This window comes from Rhinolophus sinicus, linkage group LG02 (genome assembly GCF_036562045.2).
Source record: "Rhinolophus sinicus isolate RSC01 linkage group LG02, ASM3656204v1, whole genome shotgun sequence".
In the NCBI taxonomy this organism is placed as follows: Eukaryota; Metazoa; Chordata; class Mammalia; order Chiroptera; family Rhinolophidae; genus Rhinolophus; species Rhinolophus sinicus.
The window spans coordinates 71,390,952-71,418,564 of record NC_133752.1 but is presented as its reverse complement, the minus strand read 5'-3'; the positions used below and the strand labels follow the sequence as shown (position 1 = coordinate 71,418,564).

Sequence of the window (27,613 nt, the reverse complement as noted above, 5' to 3'; positions counted from 1 at the left end):
TGTTTTAAAGTGTATTTTGTCTGGTATAAGTATTATTGCCCCAGCTTTTTGTTTTGCTTTGTTTCCATTTTCATTGTATATCTTTTAACCACGCCTCTACTTTCAGTTTCTGTGTGTCTTTCAATCTGAAGTGAGTCTCTTGTAGGTAGCATATGTAAGGGCCTTGTTTTCTTATCCATTCAGCCACCCTATGTCTTTTGATTGGAGCATAGAATCCATTTGCATTTAGAGTAATTGTTGATAGATAGGTAAAATGTCCATACTCCCCAAAGCAATCTACAGATTCACGACAATCCCTATCAAAATACCAACGACATTTTTCACAGAACTAGAACAAATAATCCTAAAATTTATATGGAACCATATAAGATCCTGAATAGTCATGGCAATCTTGAAAAAGAACAAACTTGGAGGTATCACGCTACCTGATATCAAGTGATACTACAAGGCCATAGTAATCAACATAGTATGGCGTTGGCATAAAAACAGACACATAGATCAAAGGAACAGAATAGAGAGCACAAAAATAAACTGACACCTATACAGTCATTTCATCTATGACAAAGGAGGCAAGAATATACAATGGGGTAAAGACAATCTACTCAATAAATGGTGTTGAGAAAATTGGACAGATAGATGCAAAAAACGAAAGTGGACCACCTTCTTACTCCATATACGAGAATAAAGTCAAGATAGATTAAAGACTTAAATCTAAAACTAAAACCATCAAACTTCGAGAAGAAAACAAAGGCAATAAACTCTCTAACATTGCTCTTAGTAATTTTTTCTAATATATCATCTCAGGCAAAAGAAAAAATAAACAAATGGGACTACATCAAATTAAAAAGTTTTTGCACAGCAAAGGAAACCATCAACAAAATTAAAAAACACCCTACGGAATGGGAGAAGATATTTGCCTGTGATACATCTGCTAAGGAGTTAATATCCAAAATTTATAAAGATATCATATAACTCAACACTAAGAAAACAAACAATCCAATTAAAAAATGGGCAGAGGACCCAAATAGACATTGCTCCAAAGAGGACATACAGATGGCCAATAGACATATGGAAAGATGCGCAACAACACTAATTATCAGAGGAATACAAATTAAAAACACAATGAGGTATCACCTCACACCTGTCAGAATGGCTATCATCAATAAAGCAAAAAACAAGTGTTGGCGAGGATGTGGAGAAAAGGGAACCCACAGGTACTACTGATGGGATTGCAAATTCATGCAGCTACTATGGAAAACAATATGGAGGTTTCTCAAAAAATTAAAAATAGAACTACCTTATGACAGAGCAATTCCACTTTTGAATATTTATTTGAAGAAATCAAAAACAATAACTTGAAAAGATACATGTACCCCTATGATCACTGTAGCACTATTTACAATAGCTAAAATATGGAATCAACCTAAGTGCCAATCAATAGACAATTGGATAAAGAACATATGGTACATATGTACAACAGAATATTACTCAGCCAGAAAAACATAAAATCTTACTATCTGCGAGAACATGGATGGAACATAGAGGTTATTATGCTCAGTGAAATAAGTCATACAGAAAAAGGTAAATAACATATGATCTCACTTATATGTGGACTCTAATAAACCAAATAAATGAACAAACAAAAGAGAAACAGACTTATAGATAAGACAACAAACTGATGGTTACCACATGGAAGTGGGGTTGGGGGGCTGGGTGAAAAAGGTGATGGAATTAAGAAGCACAAATTGGTAGTTACAAAATAATCACAGAAATGTAAAGTACATCATAGGGAATATAGTCAATGATATTGTAATAACTATGTATAGTGCCAGGTGAGTATTAGACTATTGGGGGATCACTTTGTAAATTATATAAATGTCTAACAACTACATAGTACATTTGAAATATTAAAAATAATATGAATGTCAACTGTAATTAAAAAATTAAAAATTTTTCAAATATAATAATTGTTGATAAACATGTAGATATTGCTGTTTTATTATCCACATTTTTTATCTTTTTTGTCTTCTTCTTCTTAAAGAAGTCCCTTTAACATTTCTTGTAATACTGGTTTGGTGGTGACGAGTTCCTTTAGCTTTTTCTTGTCTGAGAAGCTCTTTATCTGTCCTTCGATTCTAAATGATAGCTTCGCCAGGCAGAGTTGTCTTGGTTCTAGGTCCTTGCTTTTCATCACTTTGAATATTTTGTGCCAATCCCTTCTGACTTGCAAAGTTTCTGTTGAGAAATCAGCTGACAGTCTTATGGGCGCTTTCTGGTGCCTGTCCAGTCTGCCCTTAGGGTGTGCCTTTTGTGGAGGGGCTTGGGTGGTGCTCTGGTATGGTCTGAAGCTGGCCACCAGGTGAGTTAGTTCTGGGGCCTCTTTGGAGAGGCTCTGTTGCAGGCCAAGGTCAGCCATTGTCTGTGCCCTGCCCAGGCCACTTGTTATGAGCTACAAAGTAATCTGCAGATGGCTGCTACTTGTGCGGGGCTTGGAGTCACCTGGGAGAAGCTGAGCTGCAAACTCGGGCTTGCTGCCACCAGTGCCAGTCTTGGGGCTGCTTAGCAAGAGGTATGGGGCATGCCAAGGCCAGATGCTGCTTGTTTGGGGTTTGTGAATCTTTGAGCGATTTTAGGAAAGTCTGTAGCATGAGCCAAGATAGGTCATTTGTATGGAAAAGCCTCTGGAAGCAGCTTGTGTTGGCCCATAAGTTGGGTGGGACAGGGTCTCAGGGAATCACCAAAGCGGGGTGAGTGTTGTTAGCCAGATTGCTGGAGACTCTGATATGGCACCTGCCTGCAAGTGCAGGCTGGATCGGGGGAGGGCTCAACAAAGGAACAATGGCTTCTGCCAGCCCTTCTTTCTGGGAGAAAGCTGCTCCTCCAGTCCTCATCCTGAAACTAGACAACTCAGTTCCTCCCCATATCTCCCTGGTGCCTTTTGAGGTGCTACCCAATCCCTGAGCTCAGAACCACTGAGCCCGTCAGTGAGTAAGTTCATCCTTGAGCCTTTTAAGAGGAACACCTGGGACTCCAAACACTCTCGTCTGACTTAGCAACAATTTCCACTGGTTTTCATAGCCAGAAGTTATGGGGACTCTTTTTTTTTGGCACCGGAAACCCAGGCTGGGGAGCCTGGTGTGGGGCTGGGACCACTTGCTCTTCAGGGAAGACCTCCACAGCTGAGATATCCTATTCTGTGGCTCCACTCCTCCTTCCAGACTTGATGTGTCTTCTTTTGTATATCCTTAGTTACAGGACTTATTTTCAACTAGACTTCAGGTGATTGATTCTCAGTGATGATTGTTTTGCAGTTTAGTTGTAATTTGAGGTGGTCATGGGAGGAGGCAAGCAGAGCATTTAACCACTCTGCCATCTTGGCCGGAGGCCTCTAGAGTAGTTACTTTTATAAAATTGCTACATAGGATCATTTGTTATCTTGAAATGATGGAAGTTTTTAAAAGGAAACCAATTGAATCACTTAAATTATGCTTCACAAGTGAACCTTAACTCATTTGCAATGATTACATCAATAATTTTTTAAACGAACACATTCTACTTTTTTCTATCTTGTTTACAAATATAGTTGATGTTTATAAAAATCCTATTCAAAACTAGGTACAGGTAGAAAGTGGGGCAAGGAAAATATTCCGCTGTATGTATCAGTAGGGCTGTTCCAATTACTAAAATATTGAAAAACTTCTGTAACAATGATCAATGAAGGGTATGTAAACACATATGGTACCCATACTTTCTAGCAATGATGATTATGCTAGAATTATTTCATAGGCTTAGTGTAAAAAGCATTACCTTTTTACAAAGTTTAAGACAAACCCAACTGTCTAAAGACAACCCGATTGTATATAAGATTTCAGACATAAGTGTAAAGACAGAACTCAAGATCACTATCTTTTTAATGTTTTATTGCTGCAGGTGTAGAGGAAAAAAATTCCTTTTGTAGCTGTAGAGTGCCAAAACAAGAACTCCAAAACCTTCTTTGGAACAGAGTAAGAAAAAAGCACCTCAGACTTCAGACTTCATTTATTTCTCTTCAGGGACCTGACTTTTGATACAAAGAGGGGGCCAAAATTAAAACCAGAATGAGTAAGCTCTCCAAAATCTACGTGCTTTCAGTCAGGCCCTGTGAAAAACCTCTCATCACAACTCTTAAGTATTCATACACAAAAACGTCATGCCAGTTTACACTAAAAGAAAATTCAAGAATTAGATGTACAGCAAATAATGCAGCATGTTAGAGTACCCAGTGCAATTCTGTTTCAAAGAGCTCTTAAAATCTTTACATGTATCTAAATAATGCCATATTTTTTCTCAATGCTTAACATAATTTTAAGACTTACTAAGATCAAAATACCAAATAATAATGGTGTCTATCACTACCACTACTGCCAGAGCCTATAAGACCTCAAAATCTGTCCCCCACCCTCCTTACCACACCTCTCTGTGCTCATCCCCCCACTACCTACCTACACTAACACCCCAACAGTGGCCTCCCACCTGCCTCAGGGTATTTGAACTTCCTGCTGCCCCTGCCTAGAACACTCTCTCCCCAGATGGCCCCGAGATGGCTCACGGCTCACTCCCTCTCTTCATTTACATCTCTACTCAAATGTCACTTCTTCTGAAATGTCCAACCCTAACCACATGGTATATGATATCACCCCCAATCCCCATGGCATATTATCCTCATGACCCAGATCTATTTTTATCATAGCACTTATCACCAATAGTGACACTCAAATTATCTTTTCCCCTTACTACGCCCCGCCCCCCAGGCAGTGGGTTGGCCACATACAGCAGCAGCTCTCACAAACCTCCGGCTGCTCACAGCAGCCCAGCTCCAGGGAGAGCTGTTGTTCACAGTCTTAGCTGTAGAGGGTGCAGCTCACTGGCCCATGTGGGAATGGAACCAGCGACGACGGCGTTAGGAACACGGTGCTCCAACCACCTGAGCCATGGGGCTGGCCCCATACTCAAATTATTTAAGAGCAAGTATGGCAAGGCTATCAATCAATAGAACAGATGCTATAGACAACAGTACATAAGTTTACATATAACTTACACACTGTTCAGTTTATAAGCTCATTATCATACATGCATATTTGTTTGTTTAAATAATTATTTGTTTGTTTGCTGTTTCCTTAACTAGAATGTAAGTTCTATCAGGGAAGGCACTTTGTAATATTCACTGCTCTGGTCCTAAGACATAGACTATGACTAGTAGTCACAAAGTAGGCACTCAATAATTCTTTGTTGAAATAAGTAATTGAGTACTTCCTGTGTGTCTATGTGCTAATATATTCTAAAAAATTATCAAAAATATAAAGAATATTCTTACATGAAATGTAGTCAGGTATTGAGTTATTTGAAGACCATATAAATGTAACCCCTGCACAATTTTACAGCATTAGATACAACAAAACAGTTAATAATAACACCTTACTAACCATAACTCAATATCATTGATGACTTAGAGGTCAATTGCAAGGCTTCACATACATAACAAGAGTCCCAAAGACTCTGTCCAGCTCTGACTGATTCTAGTATTGAGGGTCGAGGGGAGGGCGAATCTCCCTAAGAAAAATAAATGTCTTAGTGAAATAAAACATTTGAAACCCTGATTTAAATTACATGTAGGGGTATTTGAAATGCTATCTTTGCTTTCAAAAAAGCAAAACAAATTTCCCATGCAGGAAGTGGTAGAAATGAATCTCAGCTGTATCGTGGTGTTTATTTTGATCATAGACAAGAACTAGTATTGATTAAATACTGGCAGATAAGGAGGTAATGGTAGTAACAGCAGCAGAGTAATAGCAGGAGGAACATAGTAACTGCAATGGTCAAATCTATCTTTCGAGTACCCATGAGTTAGCAAGCACTGTGCCTAATGCAGGGTATATACATTCTTTCTAACGCCAAGAACCACCCAAAAGCCACCCCAATTACACAAATGAGGGAAAAAAGGGCTTAGAAACATCAAGCAACTCTCCTTGGAGACTTGAGAGTAAGGTAATATTGACCATTACAGAACCTCCTTAAGGAAAGAGAAGAAAATAATAGCCCCATTTGATTGATGAAGAAACTAACAAGCAAAGGATTTAGAGACTGAAAATCAGGTCTGACTTCCATTCACAAGAGTCTTTGTCTACTGACACTAAATTACCTCGTACATTCTTAATTTCGCTAAGTTCTTGCCTCATAACAAAAATTGTAAAATTAAATTAAAACCCCATTGAATCCAAATCTAAATTAAAAAGACCTTGCTAGTAAGTATCGATTCTTTTTTTTTTTGAAAAGGTAGATTTTCCCCCCCGATTTTTCATCTTTATTGCTTACTGTACCAATAACGTAGGAGTATATTGTAAAATATTAAAACACTATAGAAGAATAGAATTAAAACGTCATTGTCCTCCCTTACCCGTCACAATCCCATCCTTCTCCCCACACTCACTCAAGAGTTAACAGCTATTACAGTGTTGTCGCTAGAAAAGGTAGACTTTTAATAACTGCCTTTATCACCAGGTTAAGTCTAAGTTGCAAAGTAGTTAGACATTTCTGAAAGGTTATTATTGTTAAAAAACAACAACAATGAGAAAATCTCATTTGTACATAAATAATATCTAGCACTTCATTGGGACACTACTATTCAAAAGGCCCTGGCAAAATAACTCCCAGACACACGAACCCTAAGTTGTTTTCAGGCCGCTGTGAATGAACTTGTGTGTAGAATGTGAGCCTCTGAAGAAGACAGAAAGTCAGGGTGAGTCGGGCTATTGGCAAAGCTCCGAGTCACCAAGTCAGACTCCAAAGAGGGAGCCCATGTGTTTTTTTCTGGGACACTCTATTTGAATTATCGTTCAATCAGTCACCACAATAGATTTTCAAAAGAGAAGACCAATTAATTAACATGATAAGGAGGTCATGGCATTCCTAGGACTGTATGTCATAACTGTGGTTAGTAAATTTTGATGATCTTAAAAATAGCCTCAATCATTTGCTGTTGAATGATATGCATGAAGATAATTTAACTCTCTATTGGACTTTTTGTTTTGTGGGACAATAGTATGCTATTGATAAGCCATAAATGATACTGTTTATGTTACAAAAAATACTAGCTTTTCTCATTCACTATGTTTATACGCATTCATTGCTTAAGTCAAGATTAGGCTTGTTAAGTGATTAAAGGCAATTTTATTACAGTAGCATGTACTTATTTTATTCTAAAAGAATAAAATGCATAAAGAGAAACAGCTTTTATTTCTGTTTACAATCTGTAAAATTGAGCTCTTTTGCTGATATAAAATACCAAGAACTCACTCGAGGACCATGCCAACCTTCTGCAAATGCCACACACCTGCTTTTTAAGCGTGTCAGAGTTACAGCACATGTCAGACTTCTCCAGAGCTGAAGCAACAAGTAACTGACTGCTCCTGGAAAAGAGGTAGTTTCCTTGGCTGCAGCTCCGACTGCGGGGAAGCAGCCACGGAACCAGGCAGCACAGCCAGATAGAAGAGACTTTTTCTTCTATCTGTAAAGGGAAACTACCCAAATGACTCTGTGACATCATTTCTACCTTCACACTCATCAGTGTTGTACATGAACCCCTAACCTTAATTTCTTTTTTCTTAAGGGGCTGGTTTGGATTGACTTGTTGAGAATGGTGTCCATTATTTGTCTTATTAATATAAGACTGGGTCTTATATTAATTTTTGTTCCAAAAGACGCATTAGAGCTTATTTTCGGGGAAACACGGTAAGTCATGAGAGAAAAAGATTTCTATGATGACATGTAAACTTGTGATAGGTCTACAGATAAAGCGGTGAAGAGGGGAGTGACGAGGTCAGCTACAGTCCATCTATGTGCCGGTCACACTGGCTTCATTGTACACCTTGAAGACTTTCTCAATGGCATTGATACGGGCAGCTGTTCTCAGGTCCAATCCCAGGTTATACTACCTGGCCGTGTACTCCACGGTGTAAGCTAAGACAAAGCACGACGTCCTTCTCGGATGTCCCCAATATCCTGTCTTGGAACTCTTCTGTGGGTACAACTGGAATAGTTGCACCGTGCTTTCCAAATTTTCTTTCCAAACTCTCTTGAACAGACATGAGCAAGTGGTAGTTAGAATCTTTCATATTTTAAGATCAAATGGTCCTAGCTGACATGATTTAGGTTCTTCAGCCGCTCAAAGTAAGATACTGTCCTCTTCCAGCATTCAAGTATAGATGTGGAATAACCATAATGTTCCTCCCCAGCAAAATCTTATCAGTTTCTGGAGTAGTCTGTCCATTGGCACCTTCAGCAATGAACTTTGTCAACTGCTTCTCGCTGGCAGCAGGGATCAGTATGTCAGTCGGCCTCCGAGGTGCTCCCTTCATAACGCTTTGCCTTGGGGAAGCCCAGGATTGATCCGTGTTGCAATTTTAAGTCTTCCAGTTCTTTTGGGTCAATACGATATGGATATGCTCCCACCAGATTTACCAACACCAACACATTTAGCACCAAAGTGATGCAAATATCCCATAGAGTGCAGACTCACATTACCAAATCCCTGAACAACAAATGTTCTATCTCCAAACCCTGTTGTCCTTCCTTAAATAGTCATGGAAGAAGCTTCACTGATGAAGTTTTCAGTGCCATGGACAGTTCTCTGGTGGGTTGCAGAGATCCATCCATGGACGCCACCCTGCCTGGCGGGTGTACCAATGACAAGGCATGGGCATTAATGTCATAGTGCTTGACGGTGACAGCACAGGTGTCAGCAACCCAGGACGTCACCGGCTCATCCGTGCTCATGTCTGGGGCAGCACATCCACTCCAGGACGAATAAAGCCCTTCTTTGCCAGCTCCGCAGTGAACCTCCTTGCGAGCATTTCCAAGTCAGTATCCGTATAGTTCTTGGGACTGATCTTAACACCAGCTTGGCACCCCCTCATGGCACAGCAACCACTGCACACTTCTGTGACATCACAGAAGCCAAAGCTTTTCTACACTCACATCAGTACTGTAAGGGAGACCTCCCTTGCGGGTGTATGGTGCTGGCTGTGCGGGCCACGCAGCCCTTGATGACCTCCCAGGAGCCGACGATCAGACGGATGGGGAAGGACAGGCTCTGCACGCGGTTGCAGGGCTCGGTGGTCCACGGGGTGCCGCGCACCCAGTTCTGCTCCTGCTCCTTTTGCTCCCGCTCTGCAGCGTCTCGAGGTCCTCCAGCAGCCTGTCCTCCACGACGCCGGCGCCACGGTGGAAGAAGCCCTCTACGAGCTTGAACAAGTCAGTGCCGTCCTCGTGGTCGGCAGCTATAGTGTCGCCAGGAGGGCGGCGCGAGCCTCAGCATCCGGGCGGTGGCGGGCTGCCTGTGCCCCGGCTGCAGCAGCTCCGTGGAACCGGCCTCCGAGACCAGGGCTGCGGGCCAGGCGCCGGGCGGCAGCAGCGCTTTGTCCAGGCAGCGGGTCGAGGCCTCGGAGGGCAGCTCGGTCTAGGACGTGTGGGGAGACTTGGAGGGAATAGTCACTCTGTTCTTGACAATACTACCACAGTTTGGAATGCTTATGCCTCCCGTCTCTGATTCCTTCTCCAATGCTGATTTATGATACGAATTCCCATCGAATGGCTATTGTCCAGATTTTGGATACAATTTTAAGAATATGATTCCATTGTTTGCTTACTTTTTTGCTTGTTATGCATATGAACTTCAAGTCTAGACTATTGTACTAGAAAAGAAAAATTAAGTTAAGATTAAAATGGCACTGCCAGGAGACAAATTAGGGGAAGGTAGAACAAGATTAATATTGATGGAAGGAGGGGATTACAACCTAAGGAGCAGGGAAAACCCAGCAGCTCTGCAAGAAGAGGCAGCAGAGGAACAAAACCAAAACCTCTGTTTAGCAACACATGGGACTGATTCTGTTCATTTTGTCCCTTTGCTCCTGGTACCTGACATTACTTTGAAAGAGTCAAATTTCGGTATCACTGAGTTTCCTTACCACATTGTTTTCCCATTAGGCTTATTACTAAAACAGCTTTTCACAACATCAGTTAACACTTTGGAAATCTGTTCCTATATAACCATGTTATCTGGATTATGTCTTTCCCTTTGGCCCCTGCTTTGTTTCTTTAACACAAGAAAAATGGCACAAATCTTAATCATGTTCTAAAACAGTGAGAGAAGCAACAATGAGTCAGGGAGTTAAGAAAATAAAACCTTGGTGTTGAAACACAGAATCTTGATTGTGTCACCAATACAATATTGCACATGTATGTGCTCTAACATTCTCCTCAAGGCTTTGATGGAAGAAATCATTTTTAAATGACTGTTAAACATATCAATATGAGTAGTTGCCAAACAGCTTAATTGTTATTTTTATCCATGGGACGGTGGATATTGGCTAGGCTAAATGTTAAAATTATTAATGATAAACATTTGCTAATGATATCTTGAATTTACATTTCTATTTGAAGTTTTTATTACACTTAATAACTTATTGCGATAACTACTTTAATGACAGTTCTGGAGGAAAAAAAAGACTTGGAAGTTCAACACAAATTAAATTCATTAAAATTAGGAGAGCTTTTCCAAATAGCATTTTTTTCCCCTCTAATATTGATTCCAAATGACTTGCCCAGTACAATAAGTCAGTGCGAGTTCTGGTTACCATATTTAATCATGATTTCAGAGATATGTCAAAACATCAAAGGGATATCATCGCAAGTACAGTAATATGCTGGAAGAAAAGAACTGGTTCCAAAAAGCTTAAAGCCATAATTTGTATTGTGTCTTATTTAATTATTGTTATCTTTGAAAAGTAATATAATTTCAGCTTTATGCATTTAATTTTGGACCCAGATATTTGTAGACATGGGCAGTAGCAGATTCTACAGAAATGTATTTGTAGTACCTCAAAGGAAACTTTGTTTTTTTCCCCCAAAAGAGCATGGACTGGTCACCAGATGTGGAGGCCATATGGCACATGAACAGGAGAGCCCCGGGACAATAAGAATGAAGCTAATAAGCCCAACAGGCAGGAACAACCACTCTGAGATGACGGACAAATGTTTGGTTCTGTTGACTTTCATATATATATATATATATATATATATATATATATGCATTTTTAAGCCTAGAAATACAGCTTGGCCAGTCATTTTCTCCAACTCTTTATTGTTTGGGCTTAAAAGGAAATTTATCCATGTGTAGTTTATTACTTGGTCTGAATTCTGTCCTTTTCACATACAATTCATGTTGAAGTTAAAAGAAAGAAAACTGAATCAGGAACAGATAGTGAGATTGCTTTAGCTAGCAAACAGATCCATTTTTTGCTATAACTCCCAAGGAATTATCCCAGCTAATCAGTCACAAAGACCTGTATGTTCTGTTTTCTGCACTGTCTCTTGAATGTAATCCTTCCCTCCCCAATCCTCAGCCCTCTCTCCACAAATGTGCATCTTACACTTGAACCCTGCCACGTTAAAAGATCCTGAACTCTGTGTCTCTGAATATACGCTCCCACGACTTTGAGTGCCTTTTTCACCCTTCCCTAACTGGTAAATTCCCCTTCATCCTTTAAAATACAGCTTACGTATCAACTGTTCATGAAACCTTGTTTGGCTTGCCCAGAGAAAATTGTCCTTTTTAATGCTTTTTTTAACGAGCCACTATAAATAAGCCCTCCACTACATTTCTGTTCTAATGAGAAAGGAACAAAGATAATGCTGATGGCAGCTGACACTTAGAGAGGCCTCTATTTATGCCAGACACAATGTTAAGTACTTTATGCAAATGATCTCATTCAAGGTTATGAACTTCATATATAAAGAGCTCTTACAAATGTACAAAAGATAATACAATTGCATTATAGACTTTGCAGAAACAAGAAAATAGAAATCACTCAATCCAGCTGGGGTAGATAAAAGATGGTCACAAATTCTTTGGTTCTCCTCTCCATGGGGAATGGAGTCTAACATTTTCCCCTTGATTTTGGACTGGTCAATAGAAGTGATATTCTGGGACTTCGGAGCCTAAGTTATAAGAATAAGAAGTCTTGCAGCTTCCACCACCAGTTCCCCTGAAACACTTTCCCTGGGAGAGCTGAGGCTCCATGCACGAAGTGTGACTCCCCAGAGACTGCCACGCTGAAGTGGCCATGTGCAGGTGGGGCAGCTGAGCCCATCCTTTCAGCTGTCCCCACAAAGTCCAGACGTGTGCCTGAGGCCCCTGCACCCTCTGAATCAGCCTGTCTACCAGCTGAATATGACCAAGTCACTCATTAGCTACCACGTGGAGCTGAAGAATTGCCCAGCTGAGTTCTGCTTGAATTCCTGCCACACAAAATTGTAAGCTATAATAAAATGCTTGTTGTAGGCCAATAAACTTTAGGGTAATTTGCTATGCAGCAATAAATATTGGAAAATCTACTACTCACTGAAAACTATGATAACCATTTTCATGTATTTTTTCATTATTTTTTCTAATTTTGTCTACGTACCTAACCTCCTTCTACTTGTTTTCATTGTTTTTATTTGACAGAGGTGAGTTCATACTATATGTACAGTTTTGTTTTTCACATCCATATAAACAAACTTTTTCCATTGACGTTATATTATTGATATTTCCTCACCTCGTTAAAACTATTCTTTAATAACTTGCTTTTAATGACTACATTCTGCATTCCATTATTCTCCTATGGTGGAACATTTACGATGTTCCTAATTTTGTGTTATTATAAATAAAATTGTGCTGAATATTTTTCAAAGTAAATCAGACCAGTACATCTGATGGTATCCTTAAGATTAATCACTAGAAGTGAAATTACCAGGAAAGATGTTAATTTTTTAAAGGGTCTCATCATATATTGCCAAAGTGCTTTGACAAAATTACTCTCCCAATAGTAATAGTAATAGACCATGCCATTGAGCTCTACCCAATACTGAATTATTATTTGTTAATCTTTGCTTATTTGAAGTGGTAAATTGCTTCTCAGTGTAGTCTAACTTTACATTTTTTATTACTAGGAAAAGTGAACTTTTTTTTCATATGCTTATTGGCCACTGTTATTTCTTCATCGGTAAAATGGCTGATCACATTTTTCTTTTACTTTTTTTTCTGTTGAACGATTATGTTTTTCTTAGCCATATAAACGGATTCTTTACATGTCATGCATATTAATCTTTGTCTTTATGGCAATACTTTTTCTATTTTGTTCGCCTTTTACAGAGGTTTTGATTCTTTAATATCATATATAAAAACTTTAAAGGTAGTAATAATGGCTAAAATTTATTGTGTTTTCTATGTGATTGGCAAAGGGCAGGTACTTTACATAATTATTATATTCTAAAGACTTAATTAATTTGCTTTTATTTATTGTTAAGCCTTTCAATTTACAGATGAGAAAACTGAGGCTTAATGAGAGAAATAATTTCCCACAAGATCACTCAGTAAGGTTGGGGACAAAATTCAGATCCAGGATCATCTGATTTTAAAGTCCTTTCTCTTTACCACTAAGCCATAGTTTCCATATTTGGCAATTTCCCCCTTTGTGATTAATTCCATGGCTTTTAGGTTTAGAATGTTCTTCCCTATTCTATGATAAACTATATGCTTACCAACATTTTATAAAAGCTTTCTTTTGGTTTTTGGTTTTAAATTTACCCTTTTAGTACAGCAATAACTCCCCACGCACCAATTATTCTTGTCCATTTATTAGTCTTCCTTTTCTCACTGCTTTATGGTACTGCCTTTATTAAATTCATTAAATCACTAAAATACTCCTGCATCTGTTTCTGAACTATTTTGTAACAGTATTACATTATTAGTAATTATTGTTTATGAGAAGAGTGGTGGTTATTATTGAATTAAAAGGGTAAACATAAAAACCAAAACTAAAAATATACTAAAAATATTGATAAACATTATTAATATATAATTGGCATTATATATTGATAAGTATGATAATAATGTGGGCTAATTGTACAAGTCTTTCACTCAACATTCTTGTTTTTCAGGTTTTAATGGCTATTTTTTAGAATAACATAGATTCTTTCTTTTTTAAGGCGGGCGCAGCTCACAGTGGCCCATGTGGGGATCCAACCGGCAACCCTGGTGTTATTAGCACCACACTCTAACCAACTGAGCTAACCGGCCACCCCCAGTAACATAAATTCTTAAAAAAATCATTCACTGAAATTCTGACATTACATTAAATTCGTAAGTACAGAGGAATTTTTTATTGAACACCTATTATGTACCAGGTGGAAAAACAGCAGTAAACAAAACATATATGATCCCTACCTTTGGAGGGCTGAGGAAATATGAATAAATTAGACCACAAAAAGACAGGATGATCAGTGCAAAATGATGGGAAGCACCCACGAAAGGCAGCTAATTTGGACTTGAAGGATGAGGAAAGGCACTCTGGATAGGCAGAGAAAGTGATCCAGTGAAAGAAAAGAGCACTTGCAAAGACACAGAAGACAATGGAATACTCAGGTTTGCACACTGAGGTCACTGTAGCTAAGTATCTCATTGAAACAGTCCCTTCTACCACCAGAAACCAAGCAATCTACAAAAACCTTTCTATCACTAACAAAATTATTTTTCACACTCCTTGCACAGTTGTCAGCTGATTACATTTTTTTCTATGGGTTATTTTCCCCAAATTGAAAGAAGAAAGTCCCAGTGGAGATACATTTGAGAAATCTCCCGGCTGTTAAGGATGTCCTGAATCTTCTTACTCCTTTTTACCATTTTGAATTCCTGAGGAAGAAGATGGAGCATGTGGTTTCCAGAATGGAAGATGGCTGGTACGGGTGAGCGCCTCTTCTGGCTTCTTTATTGAGATCCCCTGTTCTTCAATAATAAAATCCTTCCTATCACCACTCAATAATTTTGTACAAAACTGCACCAGTTGTAATTTCAGCCATGTAAAGATGACAAAATTAGGTACACTTTGAGAAAAGAGCATTGTATATGAGAGATACCAATATGAATTTTTAAATTAAGAGGTTAAAAAAAAGCAAATAGTTCATTCACTTGATTATGCTTTTCCTCAAAGCTAACAGTAAAATTTGTCTGTGTGTACAATGTTTAGAAAAAAAAATTTAGGTCTTAAATCCAGAAATACAATCTATAGACACAAGTTGTCTATAGAGAGGATTTGAGATAGAAGGGATTCTTACAAAGATCACTGCTAATATAATTCCCAACAATGAGAACCTACAGTTGGTACTTACAAACAGGGCTGAGATTTCTGAAGTGACTGCAAACAATAATATAAAGTCTTTGCAAGAACTCAAAAACTGTGTTTGTTGTTTGGATAAAACCTCATAGCACTAGAACATCCAGCCTTTAGAGATCACACTAGAGGGGAGCCTAAACCCTCAATTCCTATATGCATTACTCATCATTCATAATATGTGACTGAAGAGTGGTAAATAAAATGAATTTGATATACTGGAGGGGCTTGCTCCTTGAGAAAATTCCAAAGTGTGTTATTTATTCATCAAGCAAAAACAAAGAATCACTTCTGCAAAAAATAAAAACTCATGAGCCTGAATTTATATTTCCTGGTAAATTGATGTACAGCAGATTTTCTTATAAATAGGCAGAGCTGCACTTTCCATCCTATTAATAGATATGTAGCTTGACAATGACATTTACTTCTATTTTCAAATAAGCTTTCCAAGGCAGTGTAGTGTAAATGTTGAGAGCACAGATTTTGTGGTCAGGCAGAGCCAGGATATAATCCACTTCATAACTTATATGTAACCTTAGGCAAACACTTAACTTCTCTAAGCTTCTGTTTCCTCATCTGTACAATAGTCCCCGGAATTGCAAGGTTTGAATAAGATAATGCATGTGAAAGCACTTCAGCCTGGTTCCCAGCACTTAGCAAGAGCTCAGTGGTGGTAGATGAGGTGGTAGTGAGAATCAATTATCTTACCAGTTCAGTATAAACATCTTGCAAAAACTTCAGAAAGATATCTCAAAGTGAAAGGTGAAACTGGGAGTGGTTTGGCAAAAGAAAGTTTTGGACAAGATTTGACCAAGTTATGGAAACAATCTGCTGCACCTTCCTCCTCTATGACCTTTCACCACAAAAAATGAAAATTTTAGGTCAAATTAAGAGTTCTGAAAGAAAGTTTGGCTATGACCCATGATTCTCTCACCAGCACATAAAAACACATATTCTGTTGGACCATAAGTTGTCACTTAAACTTCTTCATTTTATGTTGCTTCAATCATGAAATCACCTCTCTTTCTGTACACCAAGGATCATACACCAGAAGGTCAATTTGAGATAGTATCACATGAAAGTGTCTCACTAACTGTAAAAAACACACACATTCATTTCACCAATATGTACTGTATGTCTCTTACATGCCAGGCATATTTCAAGGGAAGGGAGGCATGGATAAGTAAGTTATAAGATGCCGGTCTGTCAGTATCGACATAGTTGTGGCAAAAGAAGATGGACACAAATAACTGAGTCATGTACAACTGACACGCATGTATTATGGATGCATGTATAAGGTGCTATGGCATAGTAAAAAAGAAACCATTAGTGTTAAGATATATATCCTTTATCAATTGAAAATTAGTTTTTAAAAAACTCTTATTAACATCTAATAGGGAACTGATGGTGTCATAAAAATGGCGGCATGAGGTGAGCTTCTTGAAATCTCCCCTGTAATTTACAACAAATTGAACAATTATAATTCCACAAAGGACTCCCTGCACAGCAGACAGGCAAGACTAAGAGGTGCACTACTGAAATTATCTAAAGGTGGGCAAATTTGGTGAGTGGGAGAGGAGGGAAGGGAGTACTGCAGAGACACGGACCCCGTGGGAGCAGGAGCAGACTGGAGCTCAGAGCTCCACAGTCATGGGTGAGGGAAGAATTCAGACTATCCGTGCTCGGCTTATGGCCCACAGTCCTGCCTCAGGGATCAGCATATAATGGGGCTGAACCCAACGCTCATGGCAGAGACCTCAGAGCAAAGACTGAGGGAAGAAGGGTGAAAATGGTGGTTTAAGCCCTCACTGACGAGCAGAGAATGGAAGCCTTCAGACAAGCCTAGCCACCCTCTCCCCACCCTCCCAGAGCTCGCCCTGCCCGCACCTGCCCAGTGATAGAAGCTGAACAATAGCAGTGTCAGATCAAAAGAACAGAATATTAGCAGTTCTGAGAACTGCGGCCTGCAGCCATGGACTCACAGCCCAACTAGTTCCGGCAAAGGGGAGGGAGCTGTGGAAGCAGGACTGCCTATGGTGGTGGTCGCTGCCATTGCTCTGGGCCACCTCTCACAACCCACCCCACCCCTGCCCCCATCTATCTGGGTGGATCCCTGCAGAAGTAAACAGAGCCACTGAAACACACAGGCTCTGAAACTGGAGCAGGAAGAGCTTTGGAACTTCAGAAGCTCTCCACAGGCCCCCACAGAGGTGGTGCCCTATGACCCAGGTGAACTGTTCACAGAGGAGAAGCCCACCTTCCAGGGAATCCCCCCACTGTGTGAGAAGCCGGAACAGTGCAGAGAAAATATAACACTACAGCATGAGAGGGAATAAAAGGCTGTAATCAGAGAGAAAATAAAACATTCTACCAACACCTACTGGAAAGCAAAAGAAAGACCTCTTCCTATCAACCTGTTGCAGAACCCACTCCTGCAGATGCCTAGGAAGAGAACCAGTAATTCATTAATTACCATGAATAACCAAAGTAACAAGACAGCTCAGAAAGGAAATGAAAAGTCTCCAGAAAATGAACTTAAAGACATGGAAATATATGACTTAAATGACAGAGAATTCAAGATTGTAGTTCTGAAAAAACTCAACAAGATGCAAGAAAACACAGATAGGCACTTTAATGAACGCAGAAACACAATAAAAAAACAAAATGAAAATTTTACCAAAGAGATTGAAATTTTTAAAAAGAACCAAATGGAATTTCTGCAGATTAAGAACTCAATAAAAGAAATGAAGAATGAAATGGCCAGCTTAAGTAGTAGAGTTGACCAGATAGTGGAAAGAATCAGTCTTCTGTCTTCTGACATGGAAGACAGAAATCTGGAAATGACAAATATAAAAAAAGAGAGAGACTTGATACTTAAAAGAAATGAAAGAACTCTACAAGAACTTTCTGACTACATCAGGAACTATTATTATTTAAAGTATTATATTATTCAAATATAAGAATAATGGGCATACTAGAAGGAGAAGAAAGGGAGAAGGGAACAGAGAATATATTCAAATAAATAGTAGACGAGAACTCCCCAAATTTGTAGAAACAACTGGATCCTCAAATCCAAGAAGCAAATAGAACACCTAATTACCTCAATCCCAACAGGACTTCTCCAAGGCACATTGTATTGAAGCTGTCAAAAATTAACAACAAAGAAAGAATCCTCAAGGCAGCCAGGGAAAAGACGACAGTAACCTACATAGGAAAGCCCATTAAATTATCATCAGATGTTTCAGCAGAAACTCTACAAGCCAGGAGGGAGTAGACACATATACAAACTATTGAAAGAGAGAAATTATGAGCCAAGAATAATATATCCAGCAAAGATATCCTTTAGATATGAAGGAGGATAAAGACTTTCCAGACATACAGAAGCTGAGGAAATTTTGTAACACACGACCTGCACTACAAGAAATACTGAAGGAGGCTATTTGACTTGAAACAAAAAAGCAAAAGAATACAAAACCATGAGTAGTATTACAAACAGACAGAAGGAGGAAATAGCAGCCTCCATACCAAATAGGACACTATATACTTAAACATAACACACAGGGTAACGAAGAGAAAAAAACACTTAAAAAAAGAGAGGAAAAAGACAACTTGCTAGTGCAGTGCAGAAATCAACTCACAGCATAAACAGGGATAATTTGTGACACCAAAAACATAAAAGGGGTGAGAGTAAAGGTCTGAACTGGCACAAGGGAATGGAGAAAGTAAGTGTGCTGAAGAAAATAGAATACTCTCAATATGACACTTTCTTTTACATAAACTTAATGGTAAGCACTCAAAAATAATCCAGAACTGAAATATATAACATAAAAAAAGAAGAAATAGAGGGAAAAATCATAGAATTCCACCACAGTGAAATAACAGACAGCAACAAAAAGGCAAAGAAACAATGGAGATACAGCCTTACCAGAAAACTAAAGATAGAATGACAGGAAATCCTCACATATCAATAATCACCCTAAATGTAAATGGACTGAACTCACCAATAAAAAGGCACAGAGTAGCAGATTGGATCAAAAAACTAAACCCAACCATATGTTGCTCCAAGAGACACATCTCAGCTACAAGGACAAATATAGATTCAAAGTGAAGGGTGGAAACTGACATTCCAAGCAAATGGTATTCAGAGAAAAGCAGGTGTAGTCGTACTGACATTAGATGAACCAGACTTCAGGATAAAAAAGGTTAACAAGAGACAAAGATGGACATTTCATAATGGTCCTGTACAACAAGAAGACATAACAGTCATCAATATTTATGGCCCCAATCAGGGAGCACCGAAATATACCAAGCAACTACTAACAGAACTAAAGGGAGAAATTGACCAAAACACAATTATACTAGGGGACCTAAATACATCATTGACAGCTATGGAAAGATCATCCAAACAGAAAATAAATAGCGAAATAGCAGCCCTAAATGACACAATAGATGAAATGGACATAATTGACATATATAGAGCACTTCATCCTAAAACATCAGACTATACATTCTTTTCTAGTGTACATGGAACATTCTCAAGGATAGACCATATATTGGGACATAAAACTAGTCTCAGCAAATATAAGAAGATTGAAATCATCCCAAGAATATTCTCTGATCACAAGGCTTTGAAATTGGATATCAACTACAAAAGGAAAGCAAGAAAAACCATAAATGTGTGGAGCTTAAACAACATACTTTTAAAGAACGACTGGGTCAAAGAATAAATAAGAGGAGCGATCAAAACATACATGGAAACAAATGAGAATGAAAATACATCCTACCAAAATATTTGGGATGCAGCGAAAGCAGTTTTAAAAGGGAAATTTATGTCATTACAGGCCTATCTCAAGAAACAAGAAAAATCCCAGATAAATAACCTTACGTTATACCTTAAAGAACTAGAAAAAGAAGAAAAAATGAAACCCCAAGTCAGCAGAAGGAAGGAAATAATAAAAATCAGAGCAGAACTAAATGAAATAGAGAACAAAAAGACAATAGGAAAAATTAATGCAACAAAGAGCTGGTTCTTTGAAAAGATTAACAAAATTGACAAACCCTTGGCTAGATTCACTAAGATAAAAAGAGAAAAGACACAAATAAAATCAGAAATGAAAGAGGGGAAATTACCACAGATGCCGCAGAAATACAAAGGGTCATCCAAGAATACTATGAAGGACTATATGCCACCAAATTCAATAACCTAGAAGGAATGGACATGTTCTTGGAAACATATAGTCTTCCTAGGCTGAATCACTAAGAATTGGAAAATCTAAATAGACCGATCACCAGTAAGGAAATTGAATCAGTCATTGGAAACCTTCCCAAAAGCAAAAGTCCGGGACCAGATGGCTTCACTAGTGAATTCTACCAAACCTTCAAAGAGGATCTAATACCTGTCCTACTCAAACTCTTTCAAAAAATTGAAGAAGAGACAATACTCCCTAACTCATTTTATGAGGCCAACATTACCCTGATACCAAAACCTGGTAAGGATAACACAAAAAAGAAAATTACAGACCAATGTCTCTGATGAATACAGATGCAAAAATCCTTAAAGCAAATTGAATGCAACAATACATTAAAAAAGATTATTCATCACGATCAAGTGGGGTTCATCCCTGGGCACAAGGATGGTTCAACATACGCAAATCCATCAATGTGATATATCACATAAACAAAATAAAGCACAAAAGTCATATGATTATATCAATAGATGCAGAAAAAGTGTTTGACAAGATACAATATCCATTTATGACTAAAACACTTAATAAAGTGGGTATAGAAGGAAAATACCTTGACATAATAAAGGCCATATATGACAAACCCTCAGCTACTATCATAATTAACGGTGAAAAACTGAAGCACTTTGCTCTATGTTCAGGAACATGACAGGGCTGTCCCCTATCACCTCTGCTTTTCAACATAGTGTTGGAGGTCCTTGCCAAAGCAATCAGGCAAGATAAAGAAATAAATCGCATCCAAATTGGGAATAAAGAAGTTAAATTGTCAATCTTTGCAGATGACATGATACTATATATAGAAAACCCTAAAGACTCCACCAAAAAGCTATTAGAAACAATAAATGAATACAGTAAAGTTGCCGGCTACAAAACCAATGTACAAAAATCCATTGCATTCCTACATATTAACAGTGATATCTCAGAAAAAGAAATTAAAAAGAACAATTCCTCTTGCAATTGCAACAAAAAGAATAAAATACCTAGGAATAAACTCAACCAAGAATTTGAAAGACTTATATACTGAAAACTATAAGACATTTTTAAAAGAAATTGAAGAAGACACAAAGAAATGGAAAGACATTCTGTGCTCATAGACTGGAAGAATCAACATAGTTAAAATGGCCATGTTACCCAAAGCAATATACAGATTTAATTCAATCCCCATCAAAAATCCCGATGGCATTTTTTTTAAAGAAATATAATAAAAAATCGTCAGATTTGTATGGAACCACAAAAGACCCCGAATAGCCAAAGCAATCCTATTGTAAGAAAAATAACAATGCTGGAGGTATCATACTCCCTGACTTCAGCTTGTACTACAGGGCTACAATAATCAAAACAGTATGGTATTGGCAGAAAAACAGACAAACAGACCAATGGAATAGAATTGAGAACCTAGAAATAAACCCACATATATACGTACAGATAATTTTCAACAAAGAAACCAAAACCATGCAATGGAGAAAAGACAGCCTCTTCAATAAATGGTGCTGGGAGAACTGGAAAGTCACATGCAAAAGAATGAAACTAGACTGCTATCTGTCACCATGTACCAAAATTAACAAAAAATAGATCAAAGACCTAAACATAAGACTTGAAACAATAAATTGCATAGAAGAAAACCTAGGTACTAAACTTATGGACCTTGGGTTCAAAGAGCATTTTATGAATTTGACTCCAAAGGCAAGGGGAGTAAAAGCTAAAATAAATCAATGGGATTATATCAAACTAAAAAGCTTCTGCACAGCAAAAGAAACCATTGACAAAATAAAAGGGCAACCAACCGAATAGAAGAATTTGCAAACAATGCCTCCGATAAGGGGCTAATATCTGAAATATATAAGGAACTCATACAACTCAACAACAAAAACAATCAAATTAAAAATGGGCAGAGGACCTGAATAGACATTTCTCCAAAGAAGACATACAAATGGCCAATAGACATATGAAAAGATGTTCAACATCACTAATCATCAGAGAAATGGAAATAAAAACCACAATGAGATATCACCTCACCCCAGTCAGAATGGCTATCATCAACAAGACAAATAGGAACAAATGTTGGAGAGGCTGTGGAGAAAAAGGAACCCTCATACACTGTTGGTGGGAATGCAGACTGGTGCAGCCACTGTGGAAGGCAGTGTGGAGGTTCCTCAAAAAATTAAGAATAGAATTACCATATGACCCAGCAATCCCTCTCCTGGGTATCTATCCAAAAAATTTGAAAACATTTATCTATAAAGACACGTGTGCTCCAATGTTCATTGCAGCTTTGTTTACGGTGGCCAAGACATGGAAACAACCAAAATGTCCTTCAATAGATGAATGGATGAAGAAGTTGTGGTACATATACACAATGGAATACTATTCAATGGTAAGAAAAGATGAAATAGGACCATTTGTGACAACATGGATGGATCTTGAGATTATTATGCTGAGCGAAATAAGTCAGACAAAAGAAATCAAGAACCATATGATTTCACTGATACGTGGTATATAAAACTGAAAACAACAAAAGAACGAGACAAACAAATGAAACAAAAATTCATAACAGACAATAGTTTAGTGGTTACAGACAATTAGTTTAGTTTAGTATAAGGGGACGGGGGTGGTGGTAGATGAGGGTAAAGGGGATCAAATATATGGTGATGGAAGGAGAACTGACTCTGGGTGGTGAACACACAATGTGATACATAGGTGATGTATTACAGAATTGTACACCTGAAATCTATGTAACTGTACTAACAATTATTACCCCAATAAATTTTAATTAAAAAAAACAAACATGTAATAGAATGCTTCACACCCAACAGATGCTCAAAATTTGTGCTGACTGCAGTCCTTATTATTAACTGTTTATTGCTTGTCTCTACTTAGTATATGATTTGATGTAAGCTCCACAGTAGCAGAGACGTTGTTCTCCTTGTTTACTAATGCAGCGTCAGTGACAAAGAATGGTGTCTGGTACAAAGAATGGTGTCTGGTATCTAGTAGGTGCTCACTAAACATTTGTTGGTTGGATGGATGGATTTTACATTCTGGCTACCTAAGAAATCATCTCCATGTGGAGGTCATTTCATTAACACGCCTACAAAAGTGAAATGTCTTTGCTTCCAAACTTTGGTCTATATTTTTCCTTTTTTTTTTTTTACTCTATTCTTTTGTTACGCTTAGCAGAAACAAACTGAATTAGTCCTTTTTCCAATCAGCATATGAATTATTCATAAGGAGAAGTTAAATCAAGTGGGTGCTTTAGGAACTATCTGGTCAGTAGAGAAGAGTGCTGATGACATATGCCTTGGTTAGTATATTTATCACATTTAAATAGGCAGTTTGTCTTTAAAGAGTTATGTTTAGGGATTACTGCTAATATGCTTTTTATTATTTTTTCTCATTTAGACTATGATCTTTAAAAAAAATCTCTACAAAAAAAAGAAAACATCCATCAAATGAAAGTTACCCCAAAAAATAAACTAAAATACTACATATATATTAAAGTTTCAAGTAATTACCTCCCTTCTCCTCCCAAAATGCCTTGATGTATGCTACTGTATACATTTTACAATGTTTTTATATTTTATAATGGTTTTCTACCAATATTAAAGAATATAAAGTAAAAAAGTATGGGTATTATGTATTCAACAAGATAGGATAAGAAAAATTCTACATTTTTCAGTGAGAATTAGTAATCAGAAATTCCAAACCCCAAAATTTCCAATTTCATTTCCTCATTTTTTTTCTATTTAAAAATTATAAATCCAAAATGTTGCAAGGGAAACAAACTTCAAACAGTTACTAGTATATCAAACAAAACAGCAACACTAAATAAAACCAAACTCACCAAAAGAGATTATATCAACTCTACATGGACTAAGAAAAAGAGGAATCTTTTGTACTCTCGTCAAACCACAATAAAGATTTTTTTTTAATCGCATAAGTGGATAATAATAGAAAAAGCTCCATGTGGTGTGGGGAGCCATGGTTAAAGCTAATTGCAAGCCTTAATGGCTCTGCTAATGCATAACCGGTTTGTGCTCCTGAGGCATTGTCTTTGCCTGCACCTGGAGGGTGCTTACGAACTGCTAAGGTATGAAGTGGGAACAACCAGTTTCAAGACATAGTGATGCTAATCAGGGTAATTGATGGATTCTGTCATGGGACAATCGTTTTGGGGAGTTTCAGTGATTAAGTAAGTTTCTGTGAAAAAGTTAAAAAATCAACTGTTAATGATGTAATGCATTTTTGTGATTGTGAGCTTGCACGTACTCAAAAGGTATAAATTCAGCAGAGAAAATAAACCTGGTGCTTCAGGACCACTGAAGACCGGCCGCATTAGCATATGTGTGAGTGCCTTTTTTCATTCCCACTCCCCTTGTCAGGAACTGTTCGACTCGTGGCGGCTGGCTCGCCACAAGTGGCGCCCGAACAGGGACCTGAATATAGGGGTAATAGTGAGGAACACCGCGTGGGAAGGGCCCGGCTCATTGGAGCTTATCAGTAGATGCGTGGTGAGTACGGCACTGTCCCCTCGGTCGAATGAGTGTGTGAGTGAGTGATAGCTCCACGACTTTGTGTTACGGAGCTTGATTGGGCCCCAATCTGCGGTTCCGGTTCTGTCATACGGCATAACGGCGACTGGGCTTTACAACCCACCGGTCCGGGGGATTATACCGGAGCGCCTCTAGCTAAGACGGATTTAGCCCCGCAAGGGACACGGCCAGACGGGCACCTGGGTGATTTCTGTGTGAAAGAAGGACCGAGTCAGGGAAAAGGGATGGGTCTCGCAACCAGCAAGGACCTGTATGTTAGAGGACTTAGGAAGTTGCTTGCCGCTCGCGGTAGTCGTGTAAGCCGAGAGCAGTTAGATAAATTCATAGACTTTATAAAAGAAGTCTGTCCGTGGTTTCCTGAGGAAGAAACAGTCAGCTTGGAAATCTGGCAGAAAGTGGGAGAACAATTAAAGGATTTTTACACTGTCCACGGGCCTCAGCAGGTTCCGATTGAAACATTTGGACTGTGGACTTTGATCCGGGACTGTATGAACCTTAAACATGAAAAATGTAAATTACAGAAAGTAAAACAAGCCGGCGATGAGGAGGGAGGAGGCGCAAAGTTTTTAGAGGGAGTTCTTAAAGTTAACAAAGAGCCGGTTGCTCAAGAGTTTCCAGACGACATATGGAAAGATTTGAGCCCTCAGGATCAGGAAAAATTAGAAGATGAAGTAGCCAATTATGATAGGGACAAAAACCCTCCTTTAGTGGCTATGGCTCAAGGAGACAAGCAGCCTGCAGGCACTGCACTTTCTTTTGCAGATCAGCTAAGAAAGATTCAGGGACAGCTGATTGAGCTTAAAGTTGCTGTGGATGGAGGAAATTGTCCTCGGAGTCCCCAGATTCCTTTTAGAGATCAATGGAATCCTCGGGGTAAAGATCCCCCTACAGTTAATCCCTCTGCACCTCCTCCTGAGGAGCCCTGTAGGTGGGGACCTCCGCTGCAGTCTTCGGTTTGGGAAATGCCTGCTGAGCCTTCGCCAGGTTATGTTAAGCCAGGATCGGACTCTGTTGTACGATCCCCTCTTCAAATGGCTTGTGAAGAAGCTCACAAGCAGGGCTGGATCCACAGCCTGAGGCCCCTGTTGTAGCCCCTGTGACTATCAGACAATTATCAGGCGTAAAAGATCAAAGGTCCCCCCTACAAAAGATTTTACAAGATGCTAGTACAGGAGCAACTTTAAAAGGGACACATTGCTTCCTCTAATTCCACTGGAATTCTCCCATTTTTGTTATTAATAAAAAATCTGGTAAGTGGAGATTATTACAAGATTTACAAAAGGTTAATGAAACCATGAAATTAATGGGAGCCTTACAGACAGGCTTGCCCTGTCTTGCAGCTATACCAAAAAACACATATAAAATTGTTTTGGACTTGAAAGATTGTTTTTATACTATACCTTTAAATCCTGATGACTGCCCTAGATTTGCTTTCAGTGTTCCTTCTGTTAATTTACAAAAACCTTTTAAGAGATATCATTGGCTAGTGCTACCTCAGGAAATGGCTAATAGCCCTACATTATGTCAAAAATTTGTATCAGCTGCAATAAAACCTACCCAAAGGGCATTTTCAGATATTCACATCATCCACTACATGGATGACATACTTCTTGCCCACTCTTGTGAACCAAAGTTGCTTGCTGCTTTTGCTCATTTACAAAAAAAGCTCCACAATTATGGGCTAGTTCTAGCCCCAGAAAAAATTCAACAAGTGCCTCCTTACTCTTATCTGGGATATTGTTCAATGCCTCAGGCCATTGTGCCTCAAAAAATACAAATCAGATTGTTTAAAAACATTAAATAATTTCCAAAAGCTACTGGGAGACATTAATTGGATTAGACCTCAGTTGCGGTTGACAACTGGTAAATTACAACCTTTGTTTAAAATATTACGTGGGGAAGCTAATCCTACTTCTCCCCGCAAGATAACACGGGGAAGAGGCTTTGCTTGTATTTCTCCAGGTCCTAAAGAAAAACCTTTGTAAATTCCTGGTCGGTGTTAAACCATACCATAAACGACAGCCCACAGAAGAGAAGACATCTATAGATACCCATCCACGCCCCTAGGGTGTGAAAAAGCTCTCACATTCCACAGCTGCAGAAGGACTTTCCACTTCAGACCCTGTTAAATGGATAAAGACTTTGGGTAGAGGGTTTGCTGGGGATATTGCTATTCTGTTTATTGTTCTGTTTGTTTTACATAGTCCTCAGATGTGGACAAATAGCCCTCCGACAGGCTGTAAATGAAATAACTACATGTTCTGTGTTTCTCATGCTTCAAAAACAAAAAAGGGGGAGATGTAGTCACACAGCAGCCTAGCCGACTGTCCCCCCCATGTCTTTTCTTAGCAAAAAAAAAAAGTCAGTGAGACTGTGCCTTTTAGGACTTTGCTTATCTTTATGTTTTACACCTTATGTCTCTCTGTCTGGTCCCCAAAAGATGGTTTGCAGCCAAAGACGGGTAAGATATCTCAAGGGAGATACAACCTAAGCCAGGCAAAACCGAGTGGGGACCCCTGAGCTGCCTTAGAAAAATATGGGAAGAGGCCTTGCCTCCCTTCCCCTGCCTGGGAAA

General features: G+C 38.7%; 1 protein-coding gene and 1 pseudogene across 1 annotated transcript in view; both read right to left on the bottom strand.

The window, feature by feature from the left end:
* SCFD2 (sec1 family domain containing 2) overlaps positions 1 to 27,613 on the bottom strand; it is a 367,958-nt gene that overhangs the window by 273,651 nt on the left and 66,694 nt on the right. The gene's annotated exons all lie outside the window — the stretch shown is intronic.
* On the bottom strand, positions 7,871 to 8,983 carry LOC109451671 (glutamate dehydrogenase 1, mitochondrial; annotated as a pseudogene).